At 51.4% G+C, this 15,526-nt stretch overlaps 1 long non-coding RNA gene across 1 annotated transcript in view; it reads left to right on the forward strand.

Moving 5' to 3' along the window:
- The window catches only part of LOC140428301 (uncharacterized), a 28,050-nt gene extending 13,419 nt beyond the window's left edge, over positions 1-14,631 (forward strand). Inside the window, exons 2-3 of the long non-coding RNA XR_011948796.1 lie at positions 14,130-14,264; positions 14,430-14,631. This is a non-coding gene — a long non-coding RNA (uncharacterized lncRNA). The remainder of the gene's footprint in view (positions 1-14,129; positions 14,265-14,429) is intronic.
- The last annotated feature ends 895 nt before the right edge of the window (positions 14,632-15,526 follow it).

Consider the following 15,526-nt stretch of genomic DNA (forward strand, 5'->3'; position numbering starts at 1 on the left):
GGGTGATAGAGAGAAATTCTGGTTGGAAAGGCTGGTGTCAAGTGATGTAATCTCAAAATGAGGGCCAGGTTTTTTAGGAGTGAAATTAGGAATCAATCTTACACACACAAAGGGCGGGGGACGTTTCGAATTCTCTTTGTGGGATCCAATCTTGGTTGGTGAGCACAGGAATAATGGATGAACAGGACTTGGTACAATTTGGGATACAGGCAGTCGAGTTTAGGATGATCTCAAGTTTGGCAGGGGTGGAAGATGAAAGGCTGTCCAAGAGTGCATAAGGTAATTTTGTCCAATTTAACATATTCCTTTGGTTAAGACCAAGAATTGTCTGCGTAGGACCTTAAAACAAGCACGCCCACCATCTTGTTTATGGCTCAGTATAGTAGAGCTGCATTTGTTTAAATTTATTTTCCATGTAAAATACAGAAAATGTTTATTTAATAAAAATTGTTCAAAGTTTTATATTCTGTTGTAACACTGCATGCTGCATGTCACCTCATTACACGATCAATTGCAGAATGTTGCAATTTGTGTACGGAATAAAACTAGGGGCGAAATTCTCCCCCAACGGCGCGATGTCTGCCGACTGGCGCCCAAAGCGGCGCCAATCAGACAGGCACCGCGTTGCCCCAAAGGTGCGGAATGCTCCGCATCTTTGGGGGCCGAGCCCCGACATTGAGGGGCTAGGCCGACGCCGGAGGGATTTCCGCCCCGCCAGCTGGCGGAAACGGCGTTTGTTGCCCCGCCAGCTGGCGCGGAAATGACATTCGGGGCAGCGCATGCGCGGGAGCGTCAGCGGCCGCTGACAGTTTCCCGCGCATGCGCAGTGGGGAGAGTCTCTTCCGCCTCCGCCATGGTGGAGACCGTTGCGGAGGCGGAAGGGAAAGAGTGCCCCCACGGCACAGGCCCGCCCGCGGATCGGTGGGCCCCGATCGCGGGCCAGGCCACCATGGGGGCACCCCCGGGGCCAGATTGCCCCGCGCCCCCCCCCCAGGACCCCGGAGCCCGCCCACGCCGCCTTGTCCCGCCGGTAAATAGCTACTTTAATTTACGCCAGCGTGACAGGCAATTTCTCGGCGGGACTTCGGCCCATTCGGGCCGGAGAATCGAGCGGGGGTGCCCGCCAACCGGCGCGGCCCGTTTCCCGCCCAATCTCCGGTACCGGAGACTTCAGCAACCGGCAGGGGCGGGATTCACGGCGGCCAACGGCCATTCTCCGACCTGCTGGGGGGTCGGAGAATGACGCCCTAGATTCATGGAATAATCCCTGTTGATATAGAACATAGAACAATACAGCGCAGTACAGGCCCTTCGGCCCACGATGTTGCACCGAAACAAAAGCCATCTAACCTACACTATGCCATTATCATCCATATGTTTATCCAATAAACTTTTAAATGCCCTCAATGTTGGCGAGTTCACTATTGTAGCAGGTAGGGCATTCCACGGCCTCACTACTCTTTGCGTAAAGAACCTACCTCTGACCTCTGTCCTATATCTATTACCCCTCAGTTTAAAGTTATGTCCCCTCGTGCCAGCCATATCCATCCGCAGGAGAAGGCTCTCATTGTCCACCCTATCCAACCCCCTGATCATTTTGTATGCCTCTATTAAGTCTCCTCTTAACCTTCTTCTCTCCAACGAAAACAACCTCAAGTCCATCAGCCTTTCCCCATAAGATTTTCCCTCCATACCAGGCAACATCCTGGTAAATCTCCTCTGCACCCGCTCCAAAGCCTCCACGTCCTTCCTATAATGCGGTGACCAGAACTGTACGCAATACTCCAAATGCGGCCATACCAGAGTTCTGTACAGCTGCAACATGACCTCCCGACTCCGGAACTCAATCCCTCTACCAATAAAGGCCAACACTCCATAGGCCTTCTTCACAACCCTATCAACCTGGGTGGCAACTTTCAGGGATCTATGTACATGGACACCGAGATCCCTCTGCTCATCCACACTTTCAAGAACTTTACCATTAGCCAAATATTCCGCATTCCTGTTATTCCTTCCAAAGTGAATCACCTCACACTTCTCGACATTAAACTCCATTTGCCACCTCTCAGCCCAGCTCTGCAGCTTATCCATATCCCTCTGTAACCTGCTACATCCTTCCACACTATCGACAACACCACCGACTTTAGTATCGTCTGCAAATTTACTCACCCACCCTTCTGCGCCTTCCTCTAGGTCATTGATAAAAATGACAAACAGCAACGGCCACAGAACAGATCCTTGTGGTACTCCACTTGTGACTGTACTCCATTCTGAACATTTCCCATCAACCACCACCCTCTGTCTTCTTTCAGCTAGCCAATTTCTGATCCACATCTCTAAATCACCCTCAATCCCCAGCCTCCGTATTTTTTGCAATAGCCTACCGTGGGGAACCTTATCAAACGCTTTGCTGAAATCCATATACACCACATCAACTGCTCTACCCTCGTCTACCTGTTCAGTCACCTTCTCAAAGAACTCAATAAGGTTTGTGAGGCATGACCTACCCTTCACAAAGCCATGCTGACTATCCCTGATCATATTATTCCTATCTAGATGATTATAAATCTTGTCTCTTATAATCCCCTCCAAGACTTTACCCACTACAGACGTGAGGCTCACCGGTCTATAGTTGCCGGGGTTGTCTCTGCTCCCCTTTTTGAACAAAGGGACCACATTTGCTGTCCTCCAGTCCTCTGGCACTATTCCTGTAGCCAATGATGACATAAAAATCAAAGCCAAAGGTCCAGCAATCTCTTCCCTGGCCTCCCAGAGAATCCTAGGATAAATCCCGTCAGGTCCCGGGGACTTATCTATTTTCAGCCTGTCCAGAATTGCCAACACCTCTTCCCTACGTACCTCAATGCCATCTATTCTATTAGCCTGGGGCTCAGCATTCTCCTCCACAACATTATCTTTTTCCTGAGTGAATACTGACGAAAAATATTCATTTAGTATCTCGCCTATCTCTTCAGGCTCCACACACAATTTCCCATCCCTGTCCTTGACTGGTCCTACTCTTTCCCTAGTCATTCGCTTATTCCTGACATACCTATAGAAAGCTTTTGGGTTTTCCTTGATCCTTCCTGCCAAATACTTCTCATGTCCCCTCCTTGCTCGTCTTAGCTCTCTCTTTAGATCCTTCCTCGCTACCTTGTAACTATCCATCGCCCCAACCGAAACTTCACACTTCATCTTCACATAGGCCTCCTTCTTCCTCTTAACAAGAGATTCCACTTCCTTGGTAAACCACGGTTCCCTCGCTCGACGCCTTCCTCCCTGTCTGACCGGTACATACTTATCAAGAACACGCAGTAGCTGATCCTTGAACAAGCCCCACTTATCCAGTGTGCCCAACACTTGCAGCCTACTTCTCCACCTTATCCCCCCACAAGTCACGTCTAATGGCATCATAATTGCCCTTCCCCCAGCTATAACTCTTGCCCTGCGGTGTATACTTATCCCTTTCCATCATTAACGTAAACGTCACCAAATTGTGGTCACTGTCCCCAAAGTGCTCTCCTACCTCCAAATCCAACACCTGGCCTGGTTCATTACCCAAAACCAAATCCAACGTGGCCTCGCCTCTTGTTGGCCTGTCAACATATTGTTTCAGGAAACCCTCCTGCACACACTGTACAAAAATCGACCCATCTATTGTACTCGAACTATATCTTTTCCAGTCAATATCTGGAAAGTTAAACTCTCCCATAATAACTACCCTGTTACTTTCGCTCTTATCCAGAATCATCTTCGCCATCCTTTCCTCTACATCCCTAGAACTATTAGGAGGCCTATAAAAATCTCCCAACAGGGTGACCTCTCCTTTCCTGTTTCTAACTTCAGCCCATACTACCTCGGAAGAAGAGTCCCCATCTAGCATCCTCTCCGCCACCGTAATACTGCTCTTGACTAGCAGCGCCACACCTCCCCCTCTTTTGCCTCCTTCTCTGAGCTTACTAAAACACCTAAACCCCGGAACCTGCAACATCCATTCCTGTCCCTGCTCTATCCATGTCTCCGAAATGGCCACAACATCGAAGTCCCAGGTACCAACCCATGCTGCCAGTTCCCCTACCTTGTTTCGTATACTCCTGGCATTGAAGTAGACACACTTCAAACCACCTACCTGAACACTGGCCCCCCTCCTGCGACGTCAAATCTGTGCTCCTGACCTCTATACTTTCATTCTCCCTTACCCTAAAACTACAATCCAGGTTCCCATGCCCCTGCTGCATTAGATTAAACCCCCCCAAAGAGCACTAACAAATCTCCCCCCCAGGATATTTGTGCCCGTCAGGTTCAGATGTAGACCATCCTGTCTGTAGAGGTCCCACCTTCCCCAGAAAGAGCCCCAGTTATCCAGAAATCTGAATCCCTCCCGCCTGCACCATCCCTGTAGCCACGTGTTTAAATGCTCTCTCTCCCTATTCCTCATCTCACTATCACGTGGCACGGGCAACAACCCAGAGATAACAACTCTGTTTGTTCTAGTTCTGAGCTTCCATCCTAGCTCCCTGAAAGCCTGCCTGACATCCTTGTCCCCTTTCCTACCTATGCCGTTAGTGCCAATGTGGACCACGACTTGGGGCTGCTCCCCCTCCCCCTAAGGACCCGGAAAACACGATCCGAGACATCACGTACCCTTGCACCTGGGAGGCAACATACCAAACGTGAGTCTCTCACGCTCCCACAAAATCTCCTATCTGTGCCCCTGACTATAGAGTCCCCAATTACTAATGCTCTGCTCCTCTCCCCCCTTCCCTTCTGAGCAACAGGGACAGACTCCATGCCAGAGGCCCGTACCCCATGGCTTACCCCTGGTAAGTCCCCCCCCCCCCACAAGTATCCAAAGCGGTATACTTGTTTCTCAGGGGAACGACCGCAGGGGATCCCTGCACTGACTGCTTTTTCCCAGTCCCTCTTACAGTTACCCACCTATCTCCAATCTTTGGTGTAACTAATTCCCTGAAGCTGCTATCTATGACCCCTTCTGCCTCCCGAATGATCCGAAGTTCTTCCAACTCCAGCTCCAGTTCCCTAACTCGGTCTTGGAGGAGCTGGAGATGGCAGCACTTCCTGCAGGTAAAATCAGCAGGGACACTAACTGCATCCCTCACCTCAAACATCCTGCAGGAGGAACATTGCACTCCCTTCCCTGCCATTCCTCTCACTTTCTACCAAGATCTGGCTAACAACTAAATTAAATTTTTATAAAAAATAATAATAATATAATAAAATATGGTACTTACCTCAGGCCAATGGGTTTTATTATTAGGTTAGAGGAGGAGGGCGGGTGGGAGACACTACACGTGTAGTGTCTCGGGTTTCCTCTCCACCAGAATTTATTGGTGAGGGTCTTCCCAGACGTCCGCGGGTCGACTTCCTGTTCCCGCCTAAAAAATTAATTTAAAGAAAAGAAAAATTCTCAGCTCCTGCTGAAATTGACTAACCAGCCAGCTCCACTCCCGCCGAAATCGACTGGCCTGCCCCTGCAAAGACAAGTGCTTTTAAAGGTTGACTTACCTCCCAGCAGCCACTTCCGCAATGCTTCCGCTGAAACTGACTCACCAGCTGTTCTCACGCCGAAATCGACTGGCCTGCCCCTGCAAAGATAAGTGCTTTTAAAGGTTGACTTACCTCCCAGCAGCCACTTCCGCAATGCTCCCGCTGAAACTGGCTCACCACCTGTTCTCACGCCGAAATCGACTGGCCTGCCCCTGCAAAGACAAGTGTTTTTAAAGGTTGACTTACCTCCCAGCAGTCACTTCCGCAATGCTCCCGCTGAAACTGACTCACCAGCTGTTCTCACGCCGAAATCGACTGGCCTGCCCCTGCAAAGACAAGTGCTTTTAAAGGTTGACTTACCTCCCAGCAGCCACTTCCGCAATGCTCCCGCTGAAACTGACTCACCAGCTGATTCTCCCGCCGAAATCGACTATATGACCAGAGGTGACCGAATTTGATCTTGCATCACACATATACATTTAAAGCATTGTACATCATTTTGAATAGATACAACTGTCGCAGAAAAATATGTTGATATATGCAAGACACCGTCTTCTTAATCAGTACAATACAGATCGTCTGGTTTCACCTTCTCTACTCATCCATTTGGAATACTTAATTGAATGTAAAATAATCATAAAGTCATAGAATCCCTACAGTACAGAAAGAGGCCATTTGGCCCATTGGGTCTGCACCGACCCCTGAAAGACCACCCCACTTAGACCCAATCCTCCACCCTATCCCCGTAACCACACCTTGGGCAATTTAGCATTGTCAATCTACCTAACCTGCACATCTTTGGACTGTGAAAAGAAAGCAGAGAACCCGAAGGAAACCCACGCAGACATGGGGAGAACGTGCAGACTCCGCATGGATAGTGACCCAAGCTGGGAATCGAACTTGGGAGCCTGGCGCTGTGAAGCAACAGTGCTAACCACTGTGTGTGCTACCGTCCAAGACTGTACCTTCCACGTTCCACCTCATGGTCTCTGATCCAGACCCTTTGCCCAGTTCTAATGTGGGTAATGTTCTTGCCCTATATTGGCAGTTATACCTGATGATTGCTTCCCTCCGTGTGTTTGCTCATTGCACCTTACTCTGCCATGGTCTCGTAAAGATATTTTGGGCCTAAGTTGATGTCGCAGTGAAGGAAGTTGGGGTTTTAGCTTTCTCACCATCAGAAATTCAACTGGTGAAAAGTCATTCCTTACTGATGTTTCTTGTAGAAGAGTAAGACTAGCTCAAGGTCATTGTTATTTTCCATCAACATTTTGATGGTTTTCACCCCTTTCTCAAATTCACAATTCGCCTGTAGATAGTGTGGTGAACTCGTCACACAGTGGAATCCATATTCCACTGCGAATTGCTCGAAATGTTCATTCTTAAACCATAGAGCCGTTTAAATGCAACAAAGATGATCTCCAGGGCAAGCGAATCAGACCCGTTGTGCCTCAGGAGCAGTGTTTTTCACATGGGGAAAATTGTTTTTTCCAGTGCCTGAAGATAGCGATCCGCGTCATGCTGCCGGAGCCAGTGGGAATCGCACCGATTTTATAACTGTAAATAAGACTTTAGGGGCAATTTTCTACCCATGTTAGCCGTCAGCAAGGATCAGAAAAGACGATTCTCTAGCGAGATCGCATTTTCCGATTTTCCACGGCCCTCGTCGGTGATGTAACAAGGTTCACGCCCAGAGATGGCGGGAACCTTGGGCGAAATTCTCCCCCAACGGCGGGATGCCCGCCGACTGGCGCCAAAGCCGGCGCAAATCAGACGGGCATCGCGCCGGCAAAAAGGTGCGGAAGTCTCCGCATCTTTGGCGGCCTAGCCCCAACATTGAGGGGCTAGGCCGACGCCGGAGGGATTTCCGCCCCGCCAGCTGGCGGAAATGGCGTTTGTTGCCCCGCCAGCTGGCGCGGAAATGCGGCGCATGCGCGGGAGCGTCAGCGGCCGCTGTCAGTTTCCCCGCGCATGCGCGGGAGCGTCAGCGGCCGCCGAAAGTTTCCCGCGCATGCGCAGTGGGGAGAGTCTCTTCCGCCTCCGCCATGGTGGAGGCCGTAGCGGAGGCGGAAGGGAAAGAGTGCCCCCACGGCACAGGCCCGCCTGCGGATCGGTGGGCCCCGATCGCGGGCCAGGCCACCGTGGGGGCACCCCCCGGGGTCAGATCGCCCCGCGCCCCCCCCCAGGACCCCGGAGCCCGCCCACGCTGCCTGGTCCCGCCGGTAAATACCAGGTTTGATTTACGTCGGCGGGACAGGCAGTTTCTGGGCGGGACTTCGGCCCATCCGGGCCGGAGAATCCAGCGGGGGGTCCCGCCAACCGGCGCGGCTGGATTCCCGCCCCCGCCCAATCTCCGGGAGCGGAGACTTCGGCGGGGGCGGGGGCGGGATTCACGGCGGCCAACGGCCATTCTCCGACCCGGCGGGGGGTCGGAGAATGACGCCCCTTACTTAAATACATTTTGATACATTTTAACATTCTTATTGAGCCCCTTGCCTGCCACAAGAATATTCATACATCACGTCGGCATAGTTTACAAGTTCTGAAAAACGTGAATCAGTTGAGTAGATCCCCCGGGGGTGCAAAGTTAAGTATAGCCCCCAGGAATTTCATATTGAACTTACCCCACGCTGCCGGGAATCCTGCGGCGGGGGTGAGGAGGGGGGGGAGGGGAGGGGAGGGGAGGGAGGGAGGGTGCTGTTGGACCAGACGTTGCCACCAATGCGAACAGCTGGAAGACCTTGTCCATGGATGTCCTTAGAAGCCTGTGCCCTAAGCTCTGGAATTCCCTCCCAAATCCTTTCCACTTCTCTTTCTTTCTTGAAACCATTTGGTGGGCTGGATTTTACAACCTCAAATTGGGTGTCCCTCTGCCCCAGCGTGAACGTAAAAACAGTTTGATGCCATTTGGTCGACAATATAATGTAGTCTTCCAAGTCGCAGATGTCACACCAGGTGAGTAGACATAGAACCCGGAAGTCCAGACATCATTTTAAAACCACCAGTTAACAAGCATTTGTTTTTATCGTAGAGCCAATTTTATGGATTTTTTGTTATTGTTCTCAGCATTATTTGGGTGCCAGATTGGAAAAAGCTTGGGAGTATTTCATGGCAGGTATGATGAAGTGGCACAAGGGCAGAAGGAATGGCCAGTGACCACGCCAATGGTTGAATGTAGCAGCATGTTCTGCTTGGGAAGGTAGCAATGTTTGTATGTTCTCTAACATAATTTATTCACTGTTTTGAACCTTCCATAAGAAATAAGGAGAGACTGAGACAGCAGGGGGATTTTAAATTCATAGCTACAACTGATTCCCTGTTTCCAGGATAATATCTCTTCGACATGATGTTCTGGCCGAGATGCCTCATTGAGTGTGAAGCCGCTCTTCACTTTGCTAATTAGCTTCTTTCCCACAGACAACTGCTGATTGGCCATCCAATGCTTGATTCAACAATCTGAAATGGCTGGTGCAGGGGCTAGCAGACCACACACTCAACGTTTCGTCTCCCTCACCCGCTGAAAATTGTAAAACCCAAAACAAACTTTCTTTAGAACACCCAAGATTAGAGATAAAATAGGCTCTAAGCAAATATAGAGACAAGGATAGGGACAGTGGAGGAAAGGACAGAAGGGGAAGTATGTGGTAAGGTGGTAGGCAGGAGAGATTATGTGACAAAAAGAGCGATGGTGCAAGACAAAAGAGGATGGTAATGAGAGAAAGAAAGAAACAAAGAATTACTCAGTCAAATATTGCTCTTTGATTCATATTCTGTTACGATCCACATAGAGATTGATAATTTTCAAAAAAAGATGAATTTCCCAAAGGCTGCCAGTGTTAACAAAAGACCAAGATTGCATGCTTTTAAGACTTTTACTGTGTCATGAGAATGTCGCTTTAAGAAATGTTTGGCTGCTCATGTTAGAGTGTGGGTGGAGCTGAGTTCTGGCTCTGCTTTTTAGTTTCACTTTGAGAAAAGCTTGGGTGTGTCTGTGCTTTTTTGGTTTCGTTTTCAGTGTTGGAGCTGAAGCCAGACAAAGCAGGTGTACTGCTGTTCTCTCTGCCATGAAAAGACTATCTCTTGATCAGAATTAGAAATGTTCTCAGTAGTGAATGTAAATCTGATGTGCTTCTGTTAAAAGGTGTTTCTTTTGTCTTCTGGATGTTGTTTGGAAAGTTATTAAGGATTACTTAATGTTGTATTCTTTGGGGGTTGTATTTGAATTGATGGTTGCTAAGATGTTCACTATATGCTTTAAAAAGGTTAACTTGAGTTCATAGAATAAACATTGTTTTTCTTTAAAGAATACGTTTCCATTTCTGCTGTACCACACCAGTAGAGTGGGCTATGTGCTCCCCATACCACAATCTATTAAAAGTTGTGGGTCAGGTGAACTCCATGATACACTTTGGGGTTCTCTAAACCCTGGCCCATAACAAATGGAGGGCTCGTCCGGGATAACAGTCTATCTATTGGATTGGCTTAGTGAACTTAAAGACAGTGAGTGGTGATCATGTATGGTTGCTTTTCAGGTGTGGTATTCTAGTTTAAGTAGGGAATGTGTTGTGGACAATGGCTCTTTCAGAGGCTCAGACGTTTTTGGGGGTGGAGACGGTCACACTCAGTACCTTATGGACAGAGACTAAAAGCAGATTGTTAGATTTGGCAAAAACATTGCAGTTAACATTACCTGACAAAATGTGAAAAGATGAGGTAATTATGGCGGTGGCTAAGCATTTCAAGTTGCCTGAGATACAGTTTGACTCAGTTACAAATTAAACAAATGGAACAGGAGAAATAATTCAAGCAGCTTGAATACGAAAGAGATAGAGAGGAAAAAGAAAGAGAAAGGGAGATACAGATCAGGGAAAAAGATAAAGAGAGATAGTTTGAACTTCAGAAAATGGCCATGAAACATGACAGTCAGTTAAAATTGGCAGGTGTAAAGGAAAACGTACAGTTGGATGATAGTGATGAGGATAGTGAGAAAGAGCGTCATAGTCAAAGGCTTGGTGGGGATCTATTTAACTATGTCCAAGCATTGTCAAGGTTTGATGAGAAGGAGGTAGAAACCTTTTTCATTTCATTTGAGAAGGTAGCTATACAAATGTAATGGCCACAGGACATGTGGGTATTACTGATTCAAACAAAGCTGCTAGGTAGGGCTAGTGAAGTGTTTGCATCACTATCAGAGGAGGTATCTGAGTCATTTGATGAGGTGAAAAAAATCCATCTCAGGTGCATATGAACTAGTGCCTGAAGCCTACAGACAAAGGTTTAGAAATTTAAGGAAAGAACCTGGTCAAACATACATGGAGTTTGAAAGGATCAAACAGAATAATTTTGATAGGTGGATAAGGGCTTTGAAAATAGACCAAACGTATGAAGCTCTCAGAGAAATTATACTTTTGGAGGAGTCAATGCATTCCACTCGCATGTACAGTAAACACTGTTTGCATCTCATAAACAGACCTGTCCCGGTATTCTCCAGAGCCTCCGGGATTCTCCGCATACACTGGGGGCAATTCCTAATGGCGAGGTTCACTTGTGCTTTTAAAAATCAAGAAACAGGTGCCATGGCTGATGAAGGAGAGAGAGGAGGTAGGACATGGAGAGGCGTGACCATGGGCTGCTGGGCTGGACACTGGCTGGGCTGAGGGCCGGGGGGGCGGGGGGGGGGGGCGATGGGGGGAAGAATCATGGGACCATGGTGACCCTCCCCCCACACAGAACTGGGGCGGTGCATGGACCACCATTGCCGCAGCCTGCATGGCAGCCATCCTGCTGAGCACCCCACTGACCCCCCCCACCTTGGCCCCAGGTTCTGCAGAGTGACACCAGCGGTATGGATGCTCCCGCACCCCAGCCCCCACTCTACCACTCCCACCCCACCACACCGCACGCACCCTCCATGTGACCACTCCCCCTGCCACCCACCGCTGGGGCATCACGCAGTCCACCCAAGAGGGACGCTCAGAGTAGCCCCTACAGGGAGGCGCCAGACGTGGGGGGGGGGGGGGAGTGTACCGCTGGCAAGGGCAGCGCCAGCCAACTGCACCCCTGGCCAGGGCTGGAGGCCCCCACGGTGCCTGGCACTGACGGGGCCCGGGGGGGGGAAGGGAAACAGGGTCCGCAGTGCCAACTGGGGCACCGTGTTGCCCATTGGATCTGGATATTGGAATAGAACCAGCAATGTTGGCTTTCCTCCAAGTTGCCGCAGCCCTGGGGGATGCCTTGCGGCTGTACGAGCGGGAGCTGCCCGAGGAGGAGGAAGCTACAGCAACGGAGCATGCAGCAGCACAGCATGCCCCAGGAGAGGAGGAGGCAGCCGCTGAGGATAGAGAGCCGGCCGCTCAACCGGCCGAGGAGGAAAAGGAGGAGGAGGAGGTGCAAAGGAGGCACCGCATGAGGCCTCGCCTGTACCGGCAATGCCTGCCATTCTAGGATGTGCAGGGCCAGGAATGCTGCTGAAGATTCCGGCTGAGCAGGTGGGCAGTGCAACGTATCTGCCAGATCATAGCGCACCTGGCACCGCGGAGGTATGGGAGAGGACACCTGCTCCCAGTGGCTGTCAAGGTGACGGTCGTCCTGAATCTTTACGCCACGGGGTCCTTACAGTCGCTGAGTGGGGACCTGTCTGGGATCTCACAGAGCTCAATGCACAGGTGCATTCACGCTGTCACGGAAACATTATATTCCCAGGCGGATCAATACATCCATTTCAATGTGAACCGAGCCCACCAGGATGCTCGAGCAGCGGGGTTCGTTGCCATTGCTGAGATCCCCCTGGGTCCAGGGGGTGATTGACGGGATGCATGTCCCCCTACGAGCACCTGCAGATGACAGGCCGCTCTACACAAACTGAAAGGGGTGCAGCTGGTCTGTGCCCAGGAGATGCGCCCGATAACTGGGCAGTGTGCACGATGCATTCATCCTGGCACCCTCGGCGATTCCTGGCCTCTTTGAGGGGTTGGCTCCTGGGCGACCGAGGTTATCGGCTGTGATCGTGGCTGATGACGGCTATCCAGAGGCCACAGACCAATGATCGAGCTGTGCTTTGGCATCCTGAATATGCGGTTCAGGTGCGTGGCCGGCTCTGGAGGGATCCTGCACTTTGACGCTGGGAGGCTCGTCTGCATCGTGGTGGCCTGCTGCAGCAGAGGGGTGATGTGATGGAGGAGGGGGATGAATGCTAGGCATCATCCAACGAGGAGGATGTGGAGGAGGGCAAGGATGGGCATGACATGAGGCCCAGGCAAACAGCGAAGGACGCACAATGTATGCGCCAGGGCCAACGCGCACGTCATGCTCTGACTGGTCAGGGGCACAGACACCGTATCCCACCCCCACACCCCACCGCACGCCTGCAACTCCCTTTGTGATACCTAGCTGCCGCACTACGAGGTGGGGGCCCTGGGTTAGCATTAACAACGGGTCTGGTCCATGGGATGGAGGATGACGACATAACCACTCTGCAATGAGCTCTGGTGCTCCGCATCGTTTGACAACGTCTGACTCCTGCCAATGGTAGCACTTTCCACCATCCACCTGGGTGATCCCCGCATGCGAGCTGGCCATTCCATCACACGGTCCCATCGAATCCCTGCGCTGGTGGTGGTGGGGGGGGGGGGGGGGGGGGCGTGGCACATCAGAGCGGTTAGCGCTGTCTGAACTGCAGTCTCAGAACCAAGCCCATTCCCCCCCCACATCACCCACACTCTGCGGCCAGCCCAGATCAACCCACTGCTCAAACCCTTCTGACAGAGCACCGAGGCAGGTATAACATTGTGCACAGGTGTTTAATGTGAGGACATATATACAGATACGTGCCCAAGCCCCTATCACAAAACTGTGCCCTGCACCTGTGTCAACCTAACTGGTGTCTATTTTTCTCGCCTTACGGGCCCTAACATTACATGTAGATGGATCCTCAGACAGTACATCAAGAGTGGATGTGGCCTGCTGTGATTCCCACCATGTAACCTGGGTCTCCTGTGGCGGGTTTCTTCTGGGGCGACCGGGCCTGGATGTGCCCGGTTGCTGCCCAAGTGTCCCAGGTGGTGTGGTACTGCCCTGTTCTGTCACTGCCCACCAGATGCGCCAGGGACAAAAGGAGGGGGGAGTACGAGGTGTTGCAGTGTTCCAGTGTAGGTGTTGGCATGTTGTGCAGGGTGGGGCACATGCCGGCGGGTGGGGTTTGGTTGCCTTCCGGGTGGGGGTGTTATGGATATGTGAGAAGCCAGGGGCACAGTGCTGCCTATCCACCCTGGCCGCCCTGAGGAGATCATGCAGCTTCTTCCTGCACTGCTGTCCGGTCCTGGGAATGCCATTAGCAACACCATCCGGACCAGCCAGCAATGCAGGACAACACTGCACGACCTCCGCAGGATGGCCAGGGTGAGTAGGCAGCACTGTGCCCTGGCATCAACCTTCGTCCCACACACCCATAACCACCCCCCCACACGGAGGACGTCCGAACCGCCACCCTGCAACACATGTCAGCCCCTATACTGACCGCCATGACCGGGTGCTGTGGCCACTGAAGGCAGCAGCTACCTACCCCCTGGGCTGCATACATCGGACTGCCTAACATTGTGCGTTTTCTGTTTCCCCTCCCCCAGGAGAAGGCCGCCCAAGCAGGAAAAGACTGGAAGGGGACCACCCGAACCTGCAGCCCCTCACCGCAGCAGAGAAGCCATGGGAGTGGTTGGCGGGCCCAAGTAGAGGGCAGTCGCCGGTGTGGAGTTTGGCGTCAGGTGAGGAAGTGAGTTACTGTTCCCCGTGATACATGTGTCACCCTCCCCCCAGCACCATCTTCACACCACACCCACACCAGCCCCTCACCCCCGCTCCACACGGCTCCCCCCACCCCTCCACGCTGGCCCACTGTCTGATCATGTGTCCTGTCTTTTGTCTTGCAGGACCTGCTGCTGATGGGACGGGTCCTTCTGGTGTCCCGGGCCCCCAACCACAGCCAGAGCCCCGGGTGCCGGGCAGCGACGATGACACCGACACGGACGCAAGCCATCGACCCAAGACCCAGGCCACCCCGGAGCTCGAGTCCAGGGATTAAAACTGATTTCCTGTCACAGCTGTCTCCACCACCGCCCACCATCGCAGAGATGCTACAGCAGGCGGAGGTAGGAGTTCGAAGGGGGCGATGGTCGGAGGGTGGGCCGACTCTGGGGACAAGCTGCCGCCCAGACGGGTTTCGGGCGTCTGGAACACACAGTCCCATCGATCATGGAGATTTATAATGATAATCTACATTAGTGTCACAAGTAGGCTTCCAATAACACTGCAGTGAAGTTACTGTGAAAAGCCCCAGTCGCCACACTCCGGCACCTGTTCGGGTACACTGAGGGAGAATTCAAAACGTCTAATTCAGCTAAAACGAGCAACATTTTGGCGACTCCGCACAAGAGCAACAGTACTCTGCTACACAGACGAACCAACATTGTTGCGAATGGTACAACTCAGCTTTATTGCTAACATTTATTTACAGTGGTAAACTGGTTACTGAGGTTCGATCATAACCCTAGAATCTGTGGACCTATTCCTAATACTATCTTGTAGTGGCACTCAGCACATGGTGGATGTCTGAGTGGCTTGCTATGAGCTCTATGCCCTGAGCTGTCTCCTGCTGGAATGCTCAGGAAGTGTCATGTTCCCTGTCTTGTACTGTGTATGCTCTTGCCTGTGATTGGCTGTGGTGTTGTGTGTGTGTTGATTGGTCCGTTGATCTGTCCATCAGTATGTATGTGCTATGATGTTTACCTGAATATCATGACAGACACTACAACCAAGAAAGCACAACAGTGCCTATACTTCCTCAAGAAACGAAGGGAATTCGACATGTCCACATTGACTCTTACCAATTTCTACACATGCACCATAGAAAGCATCCTATCTGGCCGCATCACAGCCTGGTATGGCAACTGCTCGGCCCAAGACCATAAGAAGTGACAGGGAATCATGAACACAGCCCAGCCCATCATGCGAATCCGCCTCCCATCCA

The sequence above is a fragment of the Scyliorhinus torazame genome, chromosome 1 (assembly GCF_047496885.1).
Source record: "Scyliorhinus torazame isolate Kashiwa2021f chromosome 1, sScyTor2.1, whole genome shotgun sequence".
In the NCBI taxonomy this organism is placed as follows: domain Eukaryota; kingdom Metazoa; phylum Chordata; class Chondrichthyes; order Carcharhiniformes; family Scyliorhinidae; genus Scyliorhinus; species Scyliorhinus torazame.